General features: G+C 42.6%; 1 long non-coding RNA gene across 1 annotated transcript; it reads left to right on the top strand.

The window, feature by feature from the left end:
- The first annotated feature begins 649 nt into the window (after positions 1-649).
- Positions 650-19,518, top strand: LOC118975678 (uncharacterized). The gene is made up of 4 exons (XR_005064110.1): positions 650-660; positions 6,406-6,409; positions 18,204-18,610; positions 19,508-19,518. It is a non-coding gene; the product is annotated as an uncharacterized LOC118975678 (long non-coding RNA).
- The last annotated feature ends 2,754 nt before the right edge of the window (positions 19,519-22,272 follow it).

The following is a 22,272-nucleotide window of genomic DNA, read 5'->3' as shown; positions in this document are numbered from 1 at the left end:
TTAAGCACAGATTTCAAGCAGAGTATTTTTAAAGAACCAGGTATGTCAGGTAGAAAGAAGAAAGGTGCTACCCCTTCTAGTGTTTTTTTCATACTTACTTTCAAAGCAGGGCCTTCTCCTCTCACCTCCAGGTTTTGTGAAGCTGAGGAGACTTCTACTTCTACGCCCATTTATTACCCACTTCAGCTCCTGCTGGGTCCACGTGCGGAAGCAGAACCCCAGGTGTCTCCACTGAAACAGCATCCACCACAGCCCAGTGTAGGGCCCTCCTGTGACTGGAGCCCAGAGTTTTGGAGAAAGGGTTTTTCTTTCTCAGAGAAACAGAGACCTCACAGTGGATGAGCTCTTCAGTCAGTTGCTGAGCTCCGCCCTCAGCGCTGCTACTTGCTTGCTGGATGCCTTTGAGGAAAGGACTGAAACTCTCTACGTGTTAGTTTCCATGTCTGTAAAGGGGGCTGTTATGATGGAAATGTTGAGAGAAAGAAATGAAAGGGAAAGTTCATGAAAATGACTTGGCATCATGCCCAGCACAGAGTGAGTCTTGATGATTTCCCTTCCTACCCTCTTCTCCTGGGAAGCCTTTCCTTCTCAGCCCTGCTCCACAGCTCTACCTGCCCCTCCCTCAGCAGTTACCTGGGATGGGCCCCCTGGGTTGTAACAGTGACAGTGACCTCTCTGGGTCCCCAGGAGCTGAGGTTCCCTCTGGAGAGCAGACCCAGCAGCACAGAGATGCAGAGATAAAGTGGGGCTTTGGGGACCCAAGAATTTAAATGTGTGAACAAAGCCAGAACAAACAAAACTAAAAAGTCCCTCCACAGTCCATGTAATGGCCTTCCTTAGTTAGTGTGCAGGGGCCACTGTCCTGTCAAATAATTTTTTATTCAACGTTGTTTTGTTATAACGTTGATGAGATGCTAGAGGAACTTAACTCCAGTTTATGTCAATTCGCCTGTGGTAAAATTGGCTTCATTAGATGTTGTTTTGCTAAAGTGTCAGTTTCCAAGGGCCTATCTATGATATTGTTGTATATAGTGTGGCTTACTCCTACGACCACCCCCACCCCTGCCCTTTTAAACTGGGGGAAGAGCGAAGCTCAGCTGAGCAGTGGCAGAGCTAGGATCCGAGCTGGGGTAGACACCACTCAGTCTGCTGCACGAGACTCAGGTGAGGGGGAGCTCCAGGGAGGAAACGGTGGGTGCTGTCTGGGTCTCGAGTGATGTCTTTTATTTATTTTTATTTTTTAAATCAAATGCCATAATCAGATTGTATGTTGGGAAGCATGTGTTGGCTTTCTTTGGGAACAGTGATGGTTACCAGTCCAGGCTCCCATGTCCTTGCCTTACGTGGAGCCAGGGGTCTCCATTTCAGGGTCTGAGATCAGGAGGTAATGGCTTTCTTCTGGCATGACTCTTCCTATGAACATTCAGCGAATGTTCAGGGGTGTGCGCTCTGTTCAGTCCTCACATATACCCCCTTGGGGGGCATAGTTGACTCTTGGACAAGGTAGGGTAGTTATAAGAGATGACACAACACCCCCAGTTGAAAACTCACATAACTTTGACTCCCTCCAAATGTAACTACATTCAGCCCTTCATATCCTCAGATTTAACCAACTACGAATGGAAAACAGTTTCTCCATGTGTGTTTGGGAATCTTCCGTTGGAAATGTGAAAATACACTTTCTGATCCGTGGTTGGTTAATTAAAGCCATGGATGCAAACCCCAGGATAGGCAGGGCTGATTGCATTTATTGAATATAATCCGAGTATAAGTGGTCCCGGGAAATCCAAACCTGTGTTAAGGGTCGACTGTACTTGGGAGGCTGTAAGGCTTGACGAGGTGAGAGAGTTTGAGTTTAACGTTAAGTCTCAGATGGCTGTGGGCGTGGCAGGGACAAGACTCCATAAAGGAGCGTGGAGGTGATTACTGAGATGGAAAACAGACCCTCTGGAAAACGGCCCTCACATGCAGTGGGGGAGGGATGGGAGGGATTTGCTAATGCTCTGTAGGACAAGGCTGCAGGAAATAAACTAAAATTACGGTGGTGCTGGGGAGGAAGGGAGTGGGGAGACCGCCTCTCAGATGTCATCAGGGTGACAGCTCCCCAGCCAGGCCGTGTGCTGCCCTTGAGGAAAACTCATTTGTGCCTTACTGTGACTGAGTCTTACAGAGAAATCTGTTTTCTGATTGTAAGTGGATAGATCAAGGCTGGCTGTGGATGAAGCTGCTGATCTCAAACAGTTTTGTTCTACGAAACAAAACAGAGCCCTTAAATTGTCAGCAGCAGAGCTACAGGAGCATCCAGAGGGTTCTGGGGAGGGGAGGCAGGCAGAGCAGTGGGAGCAGCAGCCAGCCTCCCTGGTCTGGGGCCACAGCGCATGACTCTCCCACTCTCCCCCTCCACAGGAGGTTGCCCACGGTGCTGAAGCCCACTATCTGAGATCAGACCAAAAAAAGTAAAGAACAATTGCTAGGAATCTCCCTGTAAGAATCTGAAGTCAGAGGCCAGATGGAGCGGACATGGTGATTCAGAGCTCTTAGTGGGTCATATGAGTCCTTCTCACCCCCAATCTATGGAGCATCCATGTCTCATGTCAGAAGTGGTTTGTACTGAGAGTGGTGAAACAGGAGTATCATTTATCCCCACCTGTTCCTTGACTCCATATCTATCCCATCACCAAAGCGATTAATTTAACTTAGTAAATACCATTTGAGTTCACCTTTTTAAAAAAGATTTTTTAAAGATTTTATTCACTTTTAGAGAGAGGGGAAGGGAAAGAGAAAGAGAGGGAGATAGATATCAATGTGTGGTTGCCTGGAGTGACCCCTACTGGGGACCTGGCCTACAATCCAGGCATGTGCCCTAATTGGGAATTGAACCGGTGACTCTCTGGTTCACAGCCCACACTCAGTCCACTGAGCTACACCAGCCAGGGCTGAGTTCTTATATCCCTATTTCTCCCCCTAAGGTCTAGACCATAATCACCTTTTGCCTTAATTAGTGCAACAATCTCCCAACTGGCTGCCTCGCCCCTTTCCAAAGCTTTATCCAAGCAGCAGCCAGAATAATCTAATTTTCCAGTATTTTGTTGTGAAAAATTTCAAACATAAGGAAATTGAAAGAATTTTACAATGGACTCCCATGTACCCAACACTTCGATTTTACCATTACCATTTTACTTTTTCTCTTTATCACACCTCTAGCCAATCATCCAACTCTCTAGTCATCCATCAATCTTCTTATTTTTCATGCACTTCAAAGGCAATCATAGACATCAGCATACTTCCTCCTATACAATTTAAGTATGCATATCAGTAACCAGAGTTCAATGTTTGCCTGTGGCATTTTTCTCTCTCAAAAGCACTTGGACCTTTTTAAAAGGCAAAGATAGTTATGATACTACATGGTTAAGACACTTCTAGGCTTAAGATAAATCCCAAAACCTTAACATGGCACACAGACCCTGTTTAATCTGGTCCCTGTGTATTTTTCTGCCCCAGGAAATAAATAAATAAATTTTCTGAGCTTTCCTTTGTCTCATCTGCACAGCCAGCGCTCATTACCCTGACATCTGATACTGCCCTGCTCTGTAACTTGGCTCATAGCTCACTCACCCTTGATGGCTGGGGACTCCCAGTTATCCCTCAGCTCAAAGAATGAATGGCTCCTCAGGGAAGCTTTCTTTGTTCCCCAAATATTGGTGAGCTGTTCTCTTGGGATATTGAACTTACCACCTGTTGTTATAAATGGCTGCCGACAGACTCGCACCTGCCTCAGAAATGTACCCATAATTCTATCCTTGGTGAGAGAAAGAGATAGGGTATGAAACTCCAGCTAACCTGAAGTATCTTTAATAATTTTAACATTCTTGGATCACTCTTCCTTCAAACCTTTGCATGTTATTTTCCCTTTCAACTGGGACCTAGCCTCTTTCCTTACCACTCTTAGGGCCTTCCCTTAGCTGACACCCCATTTTTTCAGTCTCAGTTTGGAGTAGTCCACATTCAGTGAGGCTCAGGTCTAGGTTAGGTGACCTCCTGGTACTCTCACAGTCCACACTGTTCTGGAACTGCCTGCTGACTGAAAGCTCCTGGCCCAGTGGAGACCAGTCCGTCAGTTTCACTGTGGTCACTGCAGTGCCTGCTACATGGTAGACAGACTCTCTGTGGGTATTCAAGTGAACTAGTGAGTATTTGTTTTTGTTTGGTAAAAAAGATTCTGTCCTATGATTCATTTTTACTAAGAATCATACCAGGTAAAATTCTGGGAAACCTCAGTTTTTGTGAGTGATCACACTTATAAGTATTATGTGTATGTGGTACACAAGCTTGTGGATTTGCACCCTTTTAAAGAAATTGTTTTTCTGTCCTTCATTCGCCCCTTATTTATTACTAGATGACCTATACCTGGAGGGTCCTGTTTGCTCTTCTTACTGACTCCCCACAGCTCTGGTAACCATGAGTTTGGCAATTGTGCTTGGCGAATTGTTTCTTAGGCATGCACACAATTTCAAGTTCAAAGAATGGAATTGGATCAGTTTATATTTCATACACTAAAGAAATATACATCTTCTAGATTTGTTTTAGTCTTTACATCTTTGTCTTACATCGAAAATGTCTGAAAAAGTGCACAGAAAGTTTGTAACATTTTGTAGTTTACAGAAAATGGTGGAAAACAGTTTTAAGGTGGCCAATATTTGACTCCTTATGCCCTTGTGCCCTCAAATGAAAAGATGGGGGCTGGGAATCAGTGTTCCAAGAGTCTTTGGGGAGATCCTCCTCTGGTAATGCAATGATTACGCAGTTGCCATTCCTAGAAAAGTGAATTTTGTGATTGTTCAAAGACCTCTGTTATAAATCAATGTGATATAACATTATGCCAAGCTCTTGAATGTTTTATGTTTACTTAATTGTCTAGAAAATGTTAATGGCTGTGAAGGTACAACAACTCCAGTTTATAAAACTAGAGTTTAACTGGATGAGTATCTCCTCGCATAGAAGTTGATCATTCTGTTTTCTTTTAATCCAAGCCTGTGGAGCAAGGGTATCCAACCTTTTGGTGTCTTTAGGCCACCCTGGAAGAAGAAGAGTTATCTTGGGCCACACAGTAAATGCACAAACACTAACAAAGACTGATGAGCAAAAAAAAAGGGGTTTCAACTAAATTTATGATTTTATGTTGGGCTGCATTCATATCCATCCTGCGCCTCATGGAGCCTGCAGGCCATGGGTCGGACACCCCTGAGAGTGTGGAGTGTCTGGAAGCCATGGGTACTGGGTCTTAAAAAGATATCTTATGGGATTGTTCTTAAAGCATTGCACTCATCTGCAGAAATGTGGACATACTGTATTATGGTGCCAAGTTATTCCTTGACACCTAACATACTCTATCTTCTCTAAATTCCTTGGCGTGGTCATTTCCTTGAATCTGGGAGTTTCCTCGGGCTATATCTATTGTAGAATGAACGGTACCTTTGGGTGGAGAAAAGAGACACAGCCATGCCTGTGGTTATTCTGAAAGTACCTTTATCATTCTAGGAGGAAGGGGAAACCAACTAAGCTTCCTCAAGCATTGCTCTCTTCCAGGCTCCATGCCAAACTTNTCATGGAGCCTGCAGGCCATGGGTCGGACACCCCTGAGAGTGTGGAGTGTCTGGATGCCATGGGTACTGGGTCTTAAAAAGATATCTTATGGGATTGTTCTTAAAGCATTGCACTCATCTGCAGAAATGTGGACATACTGTATTATGGCGCCAAGTTATTCCTTGGCACCTAACAACACCTATAGTATGTTAGGTGCCAAGTTATTTCTTGACACCTAACATACTCTATCTTCTCTAAATTCCTTGGCATGGTCATTTCCCTGAATCTGGGAGTTTCCTCAGGCTATATCTATTGTAGAATGAACGGTACCTTTGGGTGGAGAAAAGAGACACAGCCATGCCTGTGGTTATTCTGAAAGTACCTTTATCATTCTAGGAGGAAGGGGAAACCAACTAAGCTTCCTCAAGCATTGCTCTCTTCCAGGCTCCATGCCAAACTCTTGATAGTCTGCATCTCACTGTCTTGTCTACTAGTCAAGGGCAAAGATTATGTCTAGTTCAATACTGAATATTACATAGTTTATATTGATTGATACAAGTAATTGCTGAATCAATGGGTAAATACTCCTGCCTAGATATTGTAAACCCATTTTATAGAGGACCCCAGGGGTGTTAAGTTGCTCAAGTCGTATCTCCTTATCATCAACTGACATGAGAGATATTAGTAATAGTTAACTTTGCATCACTGTATTTAAGTTATAGGATATCCTCTTCTGGGGAATGGATTAGCACATTTTCTGGTGTATATAGGATAGATGTATCATGTGGAAATCTATTTCATTGTCTTTACTTGGAGATTAAGTATGGTTTAAGATGTGTGTAGGTGCCAAGTTGACAAGAGTCGACTGTGATGGTCAGTTTTATATGTGTCAGCTTGTCTAGATTATTGTCTCCTGTTATTTTATCAAACTCTAGTCTAGGTGTTGGTATGAACTTATTTTGGAGAACATATTAAACTCCGTATCAGTTGGGAGAGATGAACAAGGATTCAAATCTAGGTCTATCTAGCTTCAGAGTCTGTGTTCTCCTGTTTTACATTAAACAGGTGATAAAGGGTCTATTGAGTTATTCCTTGGCACCTAAATCTTATAATACAATCTGGGAAGTACTGAGTGCCTGCCCCGTGGCAGGCACAGAGCCACGTCTGCCACTCAGGTGCCCACAGAGTGGCCCCACATGCCATCACCCCAGTCATGGGCATGAGAAAGTGGGGCATAGAAAACCTCCATGTTCTGCTCAACTCTTTCCAGCAGCATTCCTGGGAGGATTTTCTCTAAAGCTCCAGTTTTCAAAATGACAGATTCTTCCCATGAGCAAGAAGTTTGGAAAATATTTATACTGTGACCACCTCCTGAGGACTCGGTGTACGTGCACATTGCGTTACAGACTCCGAGGGGTCCTACAGTAAAGACACTTCTTGCACTCCACTTAGCCCAGCATTTCCAAGCATGTCTAGCCACAGCATGCCTGCCTGTGTTGTACCTGTCAAGGTCATGGCATGATTTTTTGCTGACCACATTTAGGAAAATGCTGGCCTGCTCCCTAGCACTTGTCATCAGTTCGCTGGCAGCACCAGTAGCAAAAGTGCTCAGATTGTATCAAACTCCTGGTTCATGCACAGTACTTAGATAATGCTTTGCACTTGTTTATATTACACTTTTGCTAGAAGTCTTATGTGGGCTGGATTTCTGTTCAGAGGTGCCTCATTTTGCCCACAGGCAACATGTCAGGTTCCAGTGAAAGGCAAGTCTTGCATCTTTTGGCAGAATGAGCCAGTGAACCTCTAAATTCTTTTTTTCCCTGGTGTGCCATTTTGATTCCCTTGTTATTTTTTGTGTGTGTTTTAAAAATTATTTTATTAGTGGTTATTTAGGGGATTCCAATTAACATTCTAGATTTCTAACAATCTGGTGTGAGTTGATATGGATATAACTTTAACAGCATACAGAAACTCTGCTCCGGGATGGCAGCACACCCCCTTCATGTTGTTATTCCCCCACATCTCTCATTGACATGTTGTGTGCCTGTTAACATCAACTTACCATTATTATTTTATGACCTTGCATCTTAAATCACATAGAAAAGAAAGAAGAGGTGCAAACCAAAAATTTAATACTACTGTTTTTCATGTTTTCCTGTATAGTTAACTTTGCTGGTGTTCTTTATTTATTCATATGGTTTTGAGTTACTATTTAGTATCCTTTAATTTTATCCTAAAAGACTTCCTGTAGTATCTCTTGTAGGGCAGGTCCACTAGCAATAAATTCCCTTAGTTTTTGTTTATCTGAGAATGTCTAAATTTCTTTCATTTTTGAAGAATATTTTGCCAGATATGAAATTCTTGTTTGACAGGATTTTTTTTCTCTCTCTAAGCATTTTAAACCCATCACCCTGTTGCCCTATGGTCTTCATAGTTTCTAAGGAGAAATCAAGTGTTAATTGTATTGAGAATCCATTGTAGATGCCACTTTCAAGATTGACTTGACAATTTGGTTACAATGTTTCTTGGTGTGAAGGTCTTTGAATTTATCTTACTTGGAGTTCATGGAACTTCTTGGATGTATAGACTCATGTATTTCATTAAATTTTGGACTTTTTAAACATTTCCCCATATATTTATATGTATAAATATAAATATTTTTGCCTCCTTGTTTCCCTCATCTGCTTCTGGGATTCTCATAATGTGTATGTTAGCACCTTAATGGTGTCTTGCAGGTCTTGACAGCTAGATTCAGACCAAATAACTTTAATGGATCCATCTTTCTTCTGCCTGCAAAATCTGCTATTGAACCTCTCTAGTGAATTCTTCATTTTAGCTACTGCATTGTTCAGTTCTAGGATTTTTATTTGGTTTATTTTGACTTTGTATTTGTTGATATTCTCTATTTGTTAGGACATTATTCTCTTAATTCTTTGTGCATGGTGTCCTTTAGTTCTTTGAGTATATTCAATACAGTTGATATAAAGCCTTTGTCTGGTGAGTCAAATGTCTGAGCATCTTCAGATACAATTTCTATCTATTTTCTTTTTCCTGTGAATGGACCACAGATCCTTTGCACACTTATAATTTTTGTTGAAAACTTGACATTTTGAATATTGTGATGTGATCACTCGAAGGGTCTGGAAATTCTGTCCCCTGCCATGATTTTCTGTTACCCATGGGCTGCTGTCATCCATTTGTTTAGTGACTTCTCTACATGATGTCACAAAGACTATCTTTTTCATCGTGTGCTGTCATATGTGTCTGTCTTCCATCATCTCGGCAGTCAGCCAGTGACTTGAGAGATGTTTTCTTCAGTGCCTGTAGCCAAAAAGAAAACAACATGGAAAATATTTCGCAGTATTTTCAGTCTTTGCAGATTGTCTCTGAGCTGGAACCCTTTAGTGTATGCTAGACTACCTGCAACTCAGTCTTAGCTCTTACCTCCTGGTACACGGAGCCCGAAGACCAGCCAGACGTGCAAGCGTAGGGTCACCTTAGGCCTTTTCTGAGCATGCCCTCAGACTTGGCCATGTGCCTGACCCTCCAGATTCTCTGGTATACCTGCGAGCCTTTCAAAGCCTTTATTCCCTTATATGTCTTCCTTGTCAGCCTCTTCCTCCCTAGGATTTTTGGTGTGTCTGCTGCTTGTCCTAATTCTATCCCCTGCCCCAAGTGGAAGTTAGTAATAAAATGTCTTTAAATACTTTGACAAATGCTGCCCAGGGAGCCATGCCAGCACTAAGAGAATTCCAAGGGTGGCAAAACAAAAGCAAGCCTCTGAGCCAATGCCTCAGGAAGCCACCAGACAGTTAAAAATGCACGGCCACAGTTCTTTGGTAATAACGTCTGAATTGCTCCCTCTGGTACCAGCAGGCTGCACCACCAGAAACAGGAGCACCATCATCTTGACCACTGGCCAAGCTGGGGAATGGGAGATGGGTAAGTTAAACCTCACACACTGTCTTATCAAAATTTAGAATTTAGCAGCCTCTTCTTTATTAAGTATTCTCCTGAGAGTTGTAAGGTTTTTTAAATTGCATTCCTTTATCTGACAGTTTTTACAGCTTAATTATGTTTTCTTCAGTGGAAGTGTGGATAGTTGAAGCTCCCCACTTCACTATTTTTGGGGGCTCCAGTCCTCCAAACTCTTTTTGAACTGAGATATTTTTATTTCATGAACCACTATGTACCTTAAGTTCCACAGGAAGATTTGGAGAAAGCCCTTCATTTTAGACCATGTCCCGATTTTTATCCTTTTTTGATAGTGTATATTTTTCCATGTCATTTTAATGGTACATTATATTCTAAAACATAAATATACAATAATTTAGTCAATTATTTCCTTACAGTTGAACATTTAGTTCTTTCCAATTTTCTACTGTAAATAAAATTATCATAAGCATTTCTTTTTATTTCATTCTTGCATGTTTTAAATTATTATTATTATTATTATTATTATTTTTAAAGTGACTTGCCCCACAGGCACATTTCCAGCTGCTTACTTTTTTTAAAGATTTTATTTATTTATCTTTAGAGAGGAAGGGAAGGAGAGAAAGAGAGAAATATCAATGTATGGTTGCCTCTCATGCGTCCCGTGCTGAGAACTGGCTTGCAACCCAGGCATGTGTTAATTGTATTGAATTCAATTGCCCTCACTGGGAATTGAACCGAGATCATGTGGTTCTCAAGTCTGAGCTCAATCCACTGAGCTATGCCAGCCAGGGCTAGATTATATTTTATTGATTAAGCTATTATAGTTGTCCTGGTTTTTCCCCCTTTGCCACCCTCCACTCAATACTCCCCACAACCTCAGGCAATCCCCACCCCTTTGTTCATGTCCATGGTTCATCCATATAAGTTTATAAGCTACTCAATTTCCTGTACTATTCTGTGGCTATTCTGTAACTACTTATTTGTACTTCTTTATTTCTCCACATCTTCACCCATTCCTCCACACACTCCTCCCACATGGCAATCATCAAAACCTTCTCTGTAACCGTGATTCTGTCTCTGTTCTTCTTGTTTGCTTAGTTTGTTTTTTAGATTCAGTTGATATATATCTATTTATTGCCATTTTATTATTCATAGTTTTGCTCTTTTTCTTAAGTTCCTTTAAATTTTCATATAATATTGGTTTGGTAATGATGAACTCCTTTAGTTTTTTATTGTCTGAGGAGCTCTTTATCCGTCCTTTGATTCTAAATGGTAGCTTTGCTGGGTAGAGCAATCCTGGCTGTAGGTCCCTGCTTTTTATGACTTTGACCATTTTTTGCCAATCGCTTCTAGCCTGCAAAGTTTCTTTTGAGAAATCAGCTGACAGTCTTATGGGAACTCCCCTGTAGGTAACTAATGGCTTCCCTCAATGCTTGCTGCTTTAAGATTCTCTTTATTTTTCTTTAACCTTTGGCATTTTAATTATGATGTGTTTTGGTGTGGTCCCCTTTTCATCCATCTTATTTGGGACTCTGTGATTCCTGGACTCACATGTCTATTTCCTTCACCAAAGTTGGGAGGTTTTCTTCAATTATTTTTTCATTATTTTTTTCTAGGTTTTTGATTTCTTGCTCTTTCTCTTCTCTTTCTGGCACTCTTATGATGCAAATGTTGGAATGCTTGAAGTTGTGCCAGAGGCCACTTACACTATCCCCATTCTTTTGGATTCTTTTTTCTTCTTGTTGTTTTAATTGGTTGTTTTTCTGCTTCCATATGTTCCAAGTCATTGATGTGATTCTTGGCTTCATCCACTCTACTATTGTTTCCTTGTAAATTGTTCTTTATTTCAGTTAGTATATTCTTTATTTCTGACTGATATTTTTTATGCTGTTGAGGTCTTCACTAATTTCCTTGAGCATCCTTATAACTAGTGTTTTGAACTCTGCATGTAGTAGATCTCTCTCCTTTGTTTAGTTCTTTTTCTGGAGCTTTGATATGTTCTTTTCTTTGGGCCATGTTTCTTTGTCTCCTCATTTTGGCAGCCTCCCTGTGTCTGTTTCTGTATATTAGGTAGAGCTGCTATGACTTCCTGTCTTGGTAGCATGAGTTAATGTAGTAGTTGTCCTATAGGGTCTGGTGGAACAGACTCACCCTCATACAAGCTGAGTACTCAAGATATGACCTTTGTGTGGGCTGAGTATACCCTCCTCTTGTAGTTGAGCCTTGACTGCTGTATACAGGTCAATGGGATGGATTTACCCAGGCCTGTCAGTTGCAAGGACTGGCTGTCGCCACTGACCACTGATTTCCACCCTCCATGGAGGATCAGCTATGCAGAGGTAGGGTAGTGGTGCTCCAATGTGGTCTGTAGCTGTCCACTGGGTGTGCAGGCTTGGGGTTTCTTGGGTGATGCAGGCCAACCAAAGTCAGCCCCTGCCTGTGTTCTGGCTGGGGACATCCTGCTTGTGCTATAAAGCAATTTGAGATGGTTGCTACTTGTGCTTGGCTTGGAGATTCCCAGGTGAAGACAAGTTGTGGATCTAGGCTGGCTGCTGCTAGTGCTGGGCATAGGACCACTTAGCATGAGGTATGGGGGCTCAGAACTTGCTGAGGCCAGCTGTGCTTGTTTGAAAGAATTTACGAAGTTGTGAAGCATGAGCCAAAACCAGCTATTCATACGGAAAAATTTCTGTTAACAGCTTGGGTGGCCTGTAAGTTGGGATGCATGGAGTCTCAGGAATCTCCAGGGTGGGAACAAAGAGTGTTAGACAAGTTGCTGTAGTCTCAGACATGATACCCACCTGCAAGTTCGGTGGCTCTGTGTGGGGAGTGTTCAGAAAAGGGACAATAGCCTCTTCTTGCCTTTCAATTTGGGAGAAAGCTGTTTGCCAGCTCTTGCCTTAATGCCAGACACTTCAGTTCCTCCCTCTAGGCCATTGGGCCTTTCAAGCTACTACCCTGGTGCTGGAGCTCAGAGGGAATGAGTCTGAGTAGGCCACTTGCAGGCCATGTGTGGGTTCTTTAAGAAGAACTGCTTGGGACTCCAGAACTTTATTCCATCAACTCGGCCCCCATTGGTTTTTGCATTCAGAAGTTATAGGGTCTTATATTCCTGTTGCTGGAACTCTGGACTGGGGAGCCTAGTATTGGGCTGAGAGTCTGTACTCCATAGATATTCCTCCCAAATTTTTATCTGCCACATGTGGATTTGGGACCAGCTCATTTCACATCTCTACCCCTCCACCAGTCTGGATGAATGTTTTCCTTAATTCCATAGTTGTCAGATTTCCATTCAGTGAGGTTTCTGATGGTTCTCAGTGATGGTTGTTCTATAGTTTTAGTTGTAATTTTGGTGTGGTTTTGTAAGTCGGTAAGCCATGTTTACCTGTGCTGCCATCTTGACTGGAAGTCCCATAAGCATTTGTTAATGAAGGTTCCTGTCTAGATTTTGAGGATTCCTCTAAGTGAAATTATCAGATCAACTCTTTAAAAGTTTTTGACACATTTTAAAACAATTTATATTCCTATCATCACTGTTTGAATGACTATTACAAAACCTTCCTAACAGTGAGTGTTAACATTTTTAAACTTTTGCTCATACAATTCTGGAAATCTATTGAACTTAAATAATATTTTATGTTGAATTAGTAGTTCTTTCTAGTACCTTCCACATAATATTGTCTTGAGGTTAAAAGTTATTGTATGAGAAGTACTCACCTGGCATTAGGTGCTAGTACTCACCTGGCACCTAATAAACATTACATTATCTCTTATTATTTTTATGTTAATTTGTAAGTTTTTCATATTTTTTGCTCATTTTAAAAACTGGCCTTCTTTTTTTAAAATATATTTTATTGATTATACCATTACAGTTGTTCTATTCCCCCCCTTCATTCCCCTCCACCCGCACACTCCCTCCCCCACCATTCTCCCCCCCTTAGTTTATAACCACGTGTCTCAAGTTCTTTAGATTCTATATTTCCCCCACTATTCTCGCCCTCCCCCCATCTATTTTCTACCTACCATTTATGCTATTTTCTGTACCTTCTCTCCCCTTCTTCCCCTCCCACCCCCCTGTTGCTAACCCTCCATGTGTTCTTCATTTCTATGGTTCCACTCCTGATCTAGCTGTCCTCTTGGTTTGCTTTTGTTTTAGGTGTGGTTGTTAATAACTGTGAGTTTGCTGTCCTTTCACTGTTCATATTTTTCATCTTCTTTTTCTTATATAAGTCCCTTTAGCATTTCATATAATAAGGGCTTGGTGATGATGAACTCCTTGAACTTGACCTTATCTGAGAAGCACTTTATCTGTCCTTCCATTCTAAATGAAAGTTTTGCTGGATAAAGCAATCTTGGCTGTAGGTCTTTGGATTTCATGACTTGGAATACTTCTTTCCAGCCCCTTCTTGCCTGTAAGGTCTCTTTTGAGAAATCCGCTGACAGTCTGATGGGTACTCCTTTGTAGGTGACTGTCCCCTTATCCCTTGCTGCTTCTAGGATTCTCTCCTTCATTTTAGTCTTGGCTAATGTAATTATGATGTGCCTTGGTGTGTTCCTTCTTGGGTCCAACTTCTTTGGGACTCTCTGAGCTTCCTGGATTTCCTGGAAGTCTATTTCCTTTGCCAGACTGGGGAAGTTCTCCTTTATTATTTGTTCAAATACGTTTTCCACTCGTGGCTGTTTCTTTCCCCCTTCTGGTACCCCTATAATCCGGATGTTGGAACGTTTAAAGATGTCCTGGAGGTTCCTAAGCCTCTCCTCATTTTTTTGAATTCTCATTTCTTCATTCCTTTCTGGTGGGATGTTTTGTTCTTCCTTCTGGTCCATTCCATTGATTTGAGTCCCAGTTTCCTTTCCATCACTATTGGTTTCCTGTGCATCTCCCTTCATTTCAATTAGTTTAGCCTTCATATGTTCCTCTAATTTGTGACTATAATCTACCAGTTCTGTGAGCATCCTGATAAATAGTGTCTTGAATTGTGCTTCTGAGAGGCTGGCAATTTCTCGGTCGCTTAAAGTTATTGTCTCTGGGACTTCGAGTTCTTCTTGCACCATCTTTTGAGCTGTTCGTGCCTGTTATGTAGCAGGATCAGAGCCCTAAAGTGTTCACTAGAACAGGGCAACTAAGTCGCTGGGTTGTGATGTTGTATGTGGGGGCGGGGTCAAAGAGGGACAATGGCTTCCCATCTGCTGGTTGCCGCCCCCCCCCCCCGGCGGCGCAGCTACCACTGTCACCAGGCCCACGCGTTTCGTTCCACTGCACGCGAGTGTGCCACCACCCTCAGCCCTCCACCACTGGGTTCGCCCCCTGGGGCCTGTGTGGTCCGTCTCACTGTGAGCGAATGTGCAACCACGGTCAGTCTGCCCCGCACCCTGACTGGCTTCGGGCTGCCCAAGTGCCTAGTGCCTAGGTCGGGGGATCTGTCCCACCTGACCCAGCTCCGCTGCTGGCTCCGCCTCTCTTACCGTCCCCGTTGAACAGTTCGTAGTTGTCGGACTTCCGTATAATTCCGTTTTCTGGTCTTTGGGTGTGTCCTAGTTCTCCAAACATTTGTTGTGTTCAAACTTGGTTGTGGGAGAAGGCACAGTGTTTCCACCTATGCCTCCATCTTGGCGGAAGTCCAAAAAACTGGCCTTCTGTAGGTTTTCTTTTACCTGTTTATTTGTCTGCCTATTTATCTATTTATCATCAATGTATTTTTCCATTCTTGGAGACTTTATTGTATTTCACCATCTCTTGATCATAAAGGTATCTGTTTGTCAAATTCTGCCGCTAAATGGAGGAAGCCAGCCAGCTCTCAGAAGGGGAGAGCTCTTTCAGAGCAGTGCTTCTTCAGAGTTTGTATAAAAACCCCTGCATCAGAGTGACCTCAGGCAGTTGTTACAATGAAGGTTCCTGGACTCTACTCCCAGATTATGATTCAGTAGACCTTGGGTCGGGCCAGAAAGCTTCATTTTTTTAAACAAGCTCCACCAGGTGATTCTTAGTGTCGTGAAAGTTTAGAGAACCATTCATACAACAGATGTGAATTAGTGAGGGTTTACATTCTCCCCACACTTATGGTCTTCTTATCTTCTCCTCCCCAATGAATGCTGTTATTATTGGTGAGTATATCAATGAAATTCTTTAATATTCTGATTGTTTTATTAATACAGATACTTCCTTAGTGAACAGCCAGAAGTTCCTCTCTTCTAATCTCCCTCCCTGGGCCTCGGTGTCTCAGTCTGTGAAGCAGGGAGTGGACTAGCCCTGGACCCTCTTTCTCTGTCCTTGTTTCTTGCTGTCCTCACCCTGTGATGAGCAGCTGTCACTCTACCTACTTATATACACTGCTTATGGGTTGGGTCTGGTCATCCCCTTCTTCAGGAGACAGCTTCTCCCTTCACCCCCTTAATGCGGAGGAGCTGGTCTATTCCTTAGGGCCCCACTCCTTGCCATTGTTACATTCACAGGAATGGGACTTGCCTGAAGATGGACAAATGAGATCCTTCTGTATGTTTTTGGACATGAGATCAACTCTACCAGGTTACTGTCTCTGCCATAGCTAAAATTAATTAAATGAATAAACCAATTGAAAAGTTCACATTGGTCAGGAAGAGAAAATTAGTTTTCAATGAGGAAGAGTAGAGCTGATGTTTAGAGCCAAGCCCTGGTATGAGGTGGCAAGAAAATGTCCTGACAAAATTTTGTTCCCTGGCTTTGTATGTTCTCAAGACCCAGTAGTGTATCCATGACCTGCCTAGTTCTTTCATTTGAGTTGGGTTTCTGCCATTTGCTTTGATTTTCTTTTTCTCTGCATGGTAGTGTGTTTGTATCCTTACATAAGGCTTAGAGTGCAAGCTACCACAGGCGAGAAAAGGACAAGAAGTCGATTCAAGTAGTAGCATAAGTGGCGCAGCTGGAGGATCACTTGCGCCTATCTCAGAGAGCTAAGACTGCTGTCAAGTGAGGCTTTTCCCCCCTCTATAGCTAAGGCATCAGGAAGCTTGAGATGAAGGGGAAGAAATGGATGTCATCTGCACTCAAAATATTTCTTGCCGAAGGAAGATTTCATTTAACAATTATTTATTGATGACAGTGCCATGGACTGAATTCTGGCCTTTCTTCTCATGATTTAGCACTTTTGTAGATCAATTGCCCCATGGCTTGGAGTCACCAGAAATCTATCATCCCAAAATTAATGAAAATAGTTTAAACTTTATTCATCTTGATGAAACAAAATGTTCAGAAAAAAATTAAACTCTTTTCTTTTCTCTCTCACTAAGTATCTTTTCTGTGTGACAGTTCCTCTCAAACAGTCTCTTGCATCATTCTGAAGTCTCCCAAACTTGTAAACTCATTCTATGCTTGCTGCTGCTGCTTTTTTTTCCCATCCTGTAACATTTTCTCTTCTCTATAACTCTGTTGGTTCAGAGGTAAAGCTGTTAAGCCCATTCACATTTTCTGGCAAAAGACCATTCCCCCAGTGAGTGGAGGTGTGGGAGCGGTAACAGAGGTGGCGGATACTCAGTCCCTGGTGCTCTGTCTCCATCACCCTGCCCTGTGACCTAACTCTAACCCAGACCCTCATTCAAATTCAGGTCTGTCAAGAAAACTTTCCTGCCATATAGGTGAACCCAGACCATGGCACTTTTTAAAGAACCTCTTTTATCAGTTTTATAAACTGAACTCCCCATACTGAGCCAGGCAAAATTGTTGAACAGAGTCCCTGACTTGTCATAGCCCCAGAGATCTTGGGGCCTGTCCCCCTGCCCAGCTAGGACTTTCTGGAATGTAAATGATGTGGTTTTACCCCTCCTCTGGCCTAAAGGATTTGCTGCTAAATAACAAGCATGTTGTTTGCTCCCTCCCACTGCAGAGCTATTTTAGAAGTCAAGTGCTGCAGGGACCACCAGGCAATGGCATATCGGTGGAAGTGACAAAAGTCCTTCTAGGACTGGTTCATAACAACCTGCTATATAGTCCCCTACTCTCTCTGTTCCTATGTACCATCTAGAGTCCAAGTACTGAGCCCAGGACTGTCATGGAAACAAACCCTATTTTGAAGAGGAAGCCTTCATCTATATGGGTCCCTAAACGACCTTGGAGAATTCCCACCCCCAGTTACCAATGGGTCTCTTGGAAATTGTGAAATAAGTTTCAAATACATTATGCTACTAGGATTAGGTGGATTTACTTGTTTTAGCTGATAGTATTGCCTTAACTAACGGATACTTCTTACCATGTGTTTAGAAGTCACTGTGAGACCTGAAGGACATTATTCTAAGTGAAATAAGCTATTAATGGATAGACAAATATTGCATGATCTCATTTATATGGGGAATCTTAAAAAAAAGTCAAACTCATAAGAACTGAGAGAGTAGAATGGTGGTTACCAGAGGCTGGGGGTGGGGAAAAAGGGGACACACTGATCAAAAGGCACAAGCTTTCAGTTACAAGATGAACAAGTTTTGGAGACCTAATGGTGACTATGCATCAGGTCTTGGAATACTGTCAACTTCATTCAACATTTTGTTATAGTGTTGATGAGAAAAGAAAATCAGTTCCTGTCCAGGGCCACTGTTTGTATGGAGTCTGCATGTTCTCCCCACATCTGTGTGGGTTTTCTCCCAGGGTCTTTGGTTTCCTCCCATACCCCTAAGATGTGCCCATTGGTTAAACTGGCACATCTACATCACCCTAGTCTGAGTGGGTGTGACTATCCCCCTATAGACTATACTTTAAGTCTACAGTAAAATTAGAGGATTTATAGGTAGGCTTAAATTTGAACTAAAATTCTCTATCGGACAACCAACTATCACCAGGCTCGGTAGGCTTTTCACCTCTACTCGCAAGTCTTCTCACTATTTTGCCACATAGATGACTTTGCCCTATGAGGCTGCTCATGAAAAGCTTGTCTGGTTTCGGGGACGTTAACTTAAGTTCTCTTTGCTAAGGTATGTCTAGTTAAATCATTATGCAAAAGGTACAAGGGGTAAGCTTTGCTATTTGTTGCTTTAGTATAGTCTTTCATTGTTCCCTTGCAGTACTTTCTCTATAGAGCCTATGAAAATTTCTATCTCCTATACTTTTATGGGTGATAAATGTTTTGTTTTAGACAAGACTTGTAATTACATTTTGTTTGGGGCTAAGTACAGCTCAAAGCAGTCATGTTTGTATGATATCTTCTAGGTGCAAGCTAGATGCTTTAGGTTAAGCTATGCTTTGAGTTACCCAAGCGCACTTTCCAGTATGCTTACCTTGTTAGGACTTATTTCCTCTAGGAGTTACAATAGGTAGTAATAGGATTAGATGATACTGTTTGTATTTGAGGAGGGTGACGGTCGGTGTGTGCATTCTTCGTGGCCTTATTCAACTAAGCACTCTATTCTTAATTTACTGCTGAATCCACCTTTGGTCCTTGGTTTCACAGGGGCTTTCCATGCGGTGAGTGGTATCCTAGTAGTAGGAAATGTAGCCCATTTCTTTCCAACCCATAGGCTACACCTTGACCTAACGTTTTTGCATATTGTGATTGAGCTTACTATAGTTCCCTTTCAGGGTTTGCTGAAGATGGCGGTGTATAGTTGGAGTTGGCAAGGGTTGGCGAGGTTTATTGGGGTTTATCATTAATAGAACAAGCTCCTCTAGAGGGATGTAAAGCACTGCCAAATCCCTTGAGTTTTAAGCTTTGGCTAGTAGTACTCCAGCGAAGAATCTTGTTGGGTTGATTCTTTAGGTTTTGGACTAAGCATAGTGGGGTATCTAATCCCAGTTTGGGTCTTAGCTGTCATGTGTTCAGGTATTTTAAAGTCACTTTCGTAGCAGAGCTTACAGTAGTTGTGACTTTTTATGGCGTAGCTAGGGTTTTTCTTTTTTAAAATATATTTTATTGATTATACCATTACAGTTTTTCTATTCCCCCCCTTCATTCCTCTCCACCCGCACACTCCCTCCCCCACCATTCTCCCCCCCTCAGTTTATAACCACGTGTCTCAAGTTCTTTAGATTCTATATTTCCCCCACTATTCTTGCCCTCCCCCCTATCTATTTTCTATCTACCCTCTATGCTATTTTCTGTGCCTTCTCCCCCTTCTCCTCCTCCCACTCCCCTGTTGCTAACCCTCCATGTGTTCTTCATTTCTATGGTTCCACTCCTGATCTAGCTGTCCTCTTGGTTTGCTTTTGTTTTAGGTGTGGTTGTTAATAACTGTGAGTTTGCTGTCCTTTCACTGTTCATATTTTTCATCTTCTTTTTCTTATATGAGTCCCTTTAGCATTTCATATAATAAGGGCTTGGTGATGATGAACTCCTTGAACTTGACCTTATCTGAGAAGCCCTTTATCTGTCCTTCTATTCTAAATGAAAGTTTTGCTGGATAAAGCAATCTTGGCTGTAGGTTTTTGGATTTCATGACTTGGAATACTTCTTTCCAGCCCCTTCTTGCCTGTAAGGTCTCTTTTGAGAAATCCGCTGACAGTCTGATGGGTACTCCTTTGTAAGTGACTGTCCCCTTATCTCTTGCTGCTTCTAGGATTCTCTCCTTCATTTTAGTCTTGGCTAATGTAATTATGATGTGCCTTGGTGTGTTCCTTCTTGGGTCCAACTTCTTTGGGACTCTCTGAGCTTCCTGGATTTCCTGGAAATCTATTTCCTTTGCCAGACTGGGGAAGTTCTCCTTTATTATTTGTTCAAATAAGTTTTCCACTCATGGCTGTTTCTTTCCCCCTTCTGGTACCCCTATAATCTGGATGTTGAAACGTTTAAAGATGTCCTGGAGGTTCCTAAGCCTTTCCTCATTTTTTTTTTTGAATTCCCATTTCTTCATTCCTTCTGGTCGGATGTTTTTTTCTTCCTTCTGGTCCATTCCATTGATTTGAGTCTCAGTTTCCTTTCCATCGCTATTGGTTTCCTGTGCATCTCCCTTCATTTCAATTAGTTTAGCCTTCATATGTTCCTCTAATTTGTGTCTATAATCAACCAGTTCTGTGAGCATCCTGATAAATAGTGTCTTGAATTGTGCTTCTGAGAGGCTGGCAATTTCTCGGTTGCTGAGAGTTATGGGCTCTGGTATTTTGAGTTCTTCTTGCACCATCTTTTGGGCTGTTCGTGCCTGTTATGTATCAGGATCGGAGCCCTAGGTGTTCACTAGAGCAGGGCAATTAAGTCGCTGGGTTGTGACGTTGTATGTGGGGGCGGGGTCAAAGAGGAAAAATGGTGTCCTGTCTGCCGCCTGCCGCCTCTCGCCGCCACAGCTACAGGTGCCGCAGCTGCCACCATCACCAGGCCCATGCATTTCGTCCCACGCGTTTCGTCCCACTGCATGCAAGTGTGCCACCGCCGTCAGCCCTCGTCCCCTGGGGCCTGCGAAGTCCGTCTCACTGTGTGCGAATGTGCAACCGAGGTCAGTCTGCCCCACACCCTGACTATGTCCAGGCTGCCTGTGCGCCTAGGTCGGGGGATCTGTCCTGCCCGACCCTGTTCCACTGCTGGCTCTGCCCCTCTTACCGTCCCGGTTGCAGGGGTAGATGTAATTGGACTTCCGTATAATCCAATTTTCTGTCCTTTGGCTGTGTCTTTGTTCTCCAAACCTTTGTTGTATTCAAACTTGGTTGTGGGAGAAGGCACAGTGTTTCCACCTATGCCTCCATCTTGGCGGAAGTCTAGGGTTTGTCTTTATGGAGGAGGTCCTTAAACACGTTTTATGCTGTAAGTCTATTGACTGGGGTTAAACATATGACCGCAGTGGCTGGCACGAAATTTACCAACCCTTGCAAGCATAATTAGTCAAACTTTTCTTTATTGCTTAATTTCTATCACTGCTGTCTCCCATGGGGGCGTGGTTGAGCAAGGTGTTATGAGCTACCTGGTGGTGTGCTTGATACCTGCTCTTTTTTATCACTGAGGTGATTTAGAGGGCATTCTCACTGGAGGGCGGATACTTGCATGTGTAGTTTTGCTGGCAGCCAATAAAATGGCTGGGACCAAACCTGTGTGTTTATGGAGTTTTATGAACTCATCTAGGCATTTTCAGTGCCTTGCTTTGATTAAACTACATTAACATTTGCCAATAGACTGTGTGGAGAGAATTTTCTCAGAAATTTTGACAAATCTAGAGAGGTGAATTTATTTTCCGTCTAAGGAAAATAAATTCCTCCAAGTGGCAGCGTTCAATTAGTAAGGGTCAATCAGTGGGAAATTTACTTGATCAAGTAATGTTATTGTCTATTTTAGGCTAGGCTCGTAAAACACTTAGTATTTTCCTTGTTTGGGGGGTTTGGCAAGATTAAGTAATGCATTGTGTGAAGGGCTTCAATGGGGGGTAGGGAGGGTTGTTGACTTAAAAGATCATGTTCTTGCTGCCGAGCACATGCACACGTGGGTGCAGGTGTGCACACATGGGTGCATTCCCAGGTGAGAATATGAATGTGTATATGTCCTGGAACCATGAATCCTATAATCCCCATATGGTCCATATTCATGAGGAATAAAAATTAGCAACCGAATCATGATATATCCTTGAATCATTGACTTCATGACCTGCTTGCTCATGTGGGTAGAGAAAGTACATTAAAAGGTGCAGCAGGTTGGAAGAGCTCCTGACCCCCAGCCTCTATGGCCTTAGCTGAGTCCAAGCATACCCCTGAAAAAAATCCTACTAAAGGCATGACACCACAGTTATGCTGTGGCATGGGCTGATTAGTCATTAATTCATCGTGATATCTTATTTAAGGGGAATGGATGGGCAGTTCTAAGGTGCCATGGGCCTGAA

Source organism: Sturnira hondurensis, unplaced genomic scaffold (assembly GCF_014824575.4).
Source record: "Sturnira hondurensis isolate 20B ecotype Veracruz unplaced genomic scaffold, ASM1482457v3 Scaffold0020489, whole genome shotgun sequence".
In the NCBI taxonomy this organism is placed as follows: Eukaryota; Metazoa; Chordata; class Mammalia; order Chiroptera; family Phyllostomidae; genus Sturnira; species Sturnira hondurensis.
This window is presented reverse-complemented; position numbering and strand designations above follow the sequence as displayed.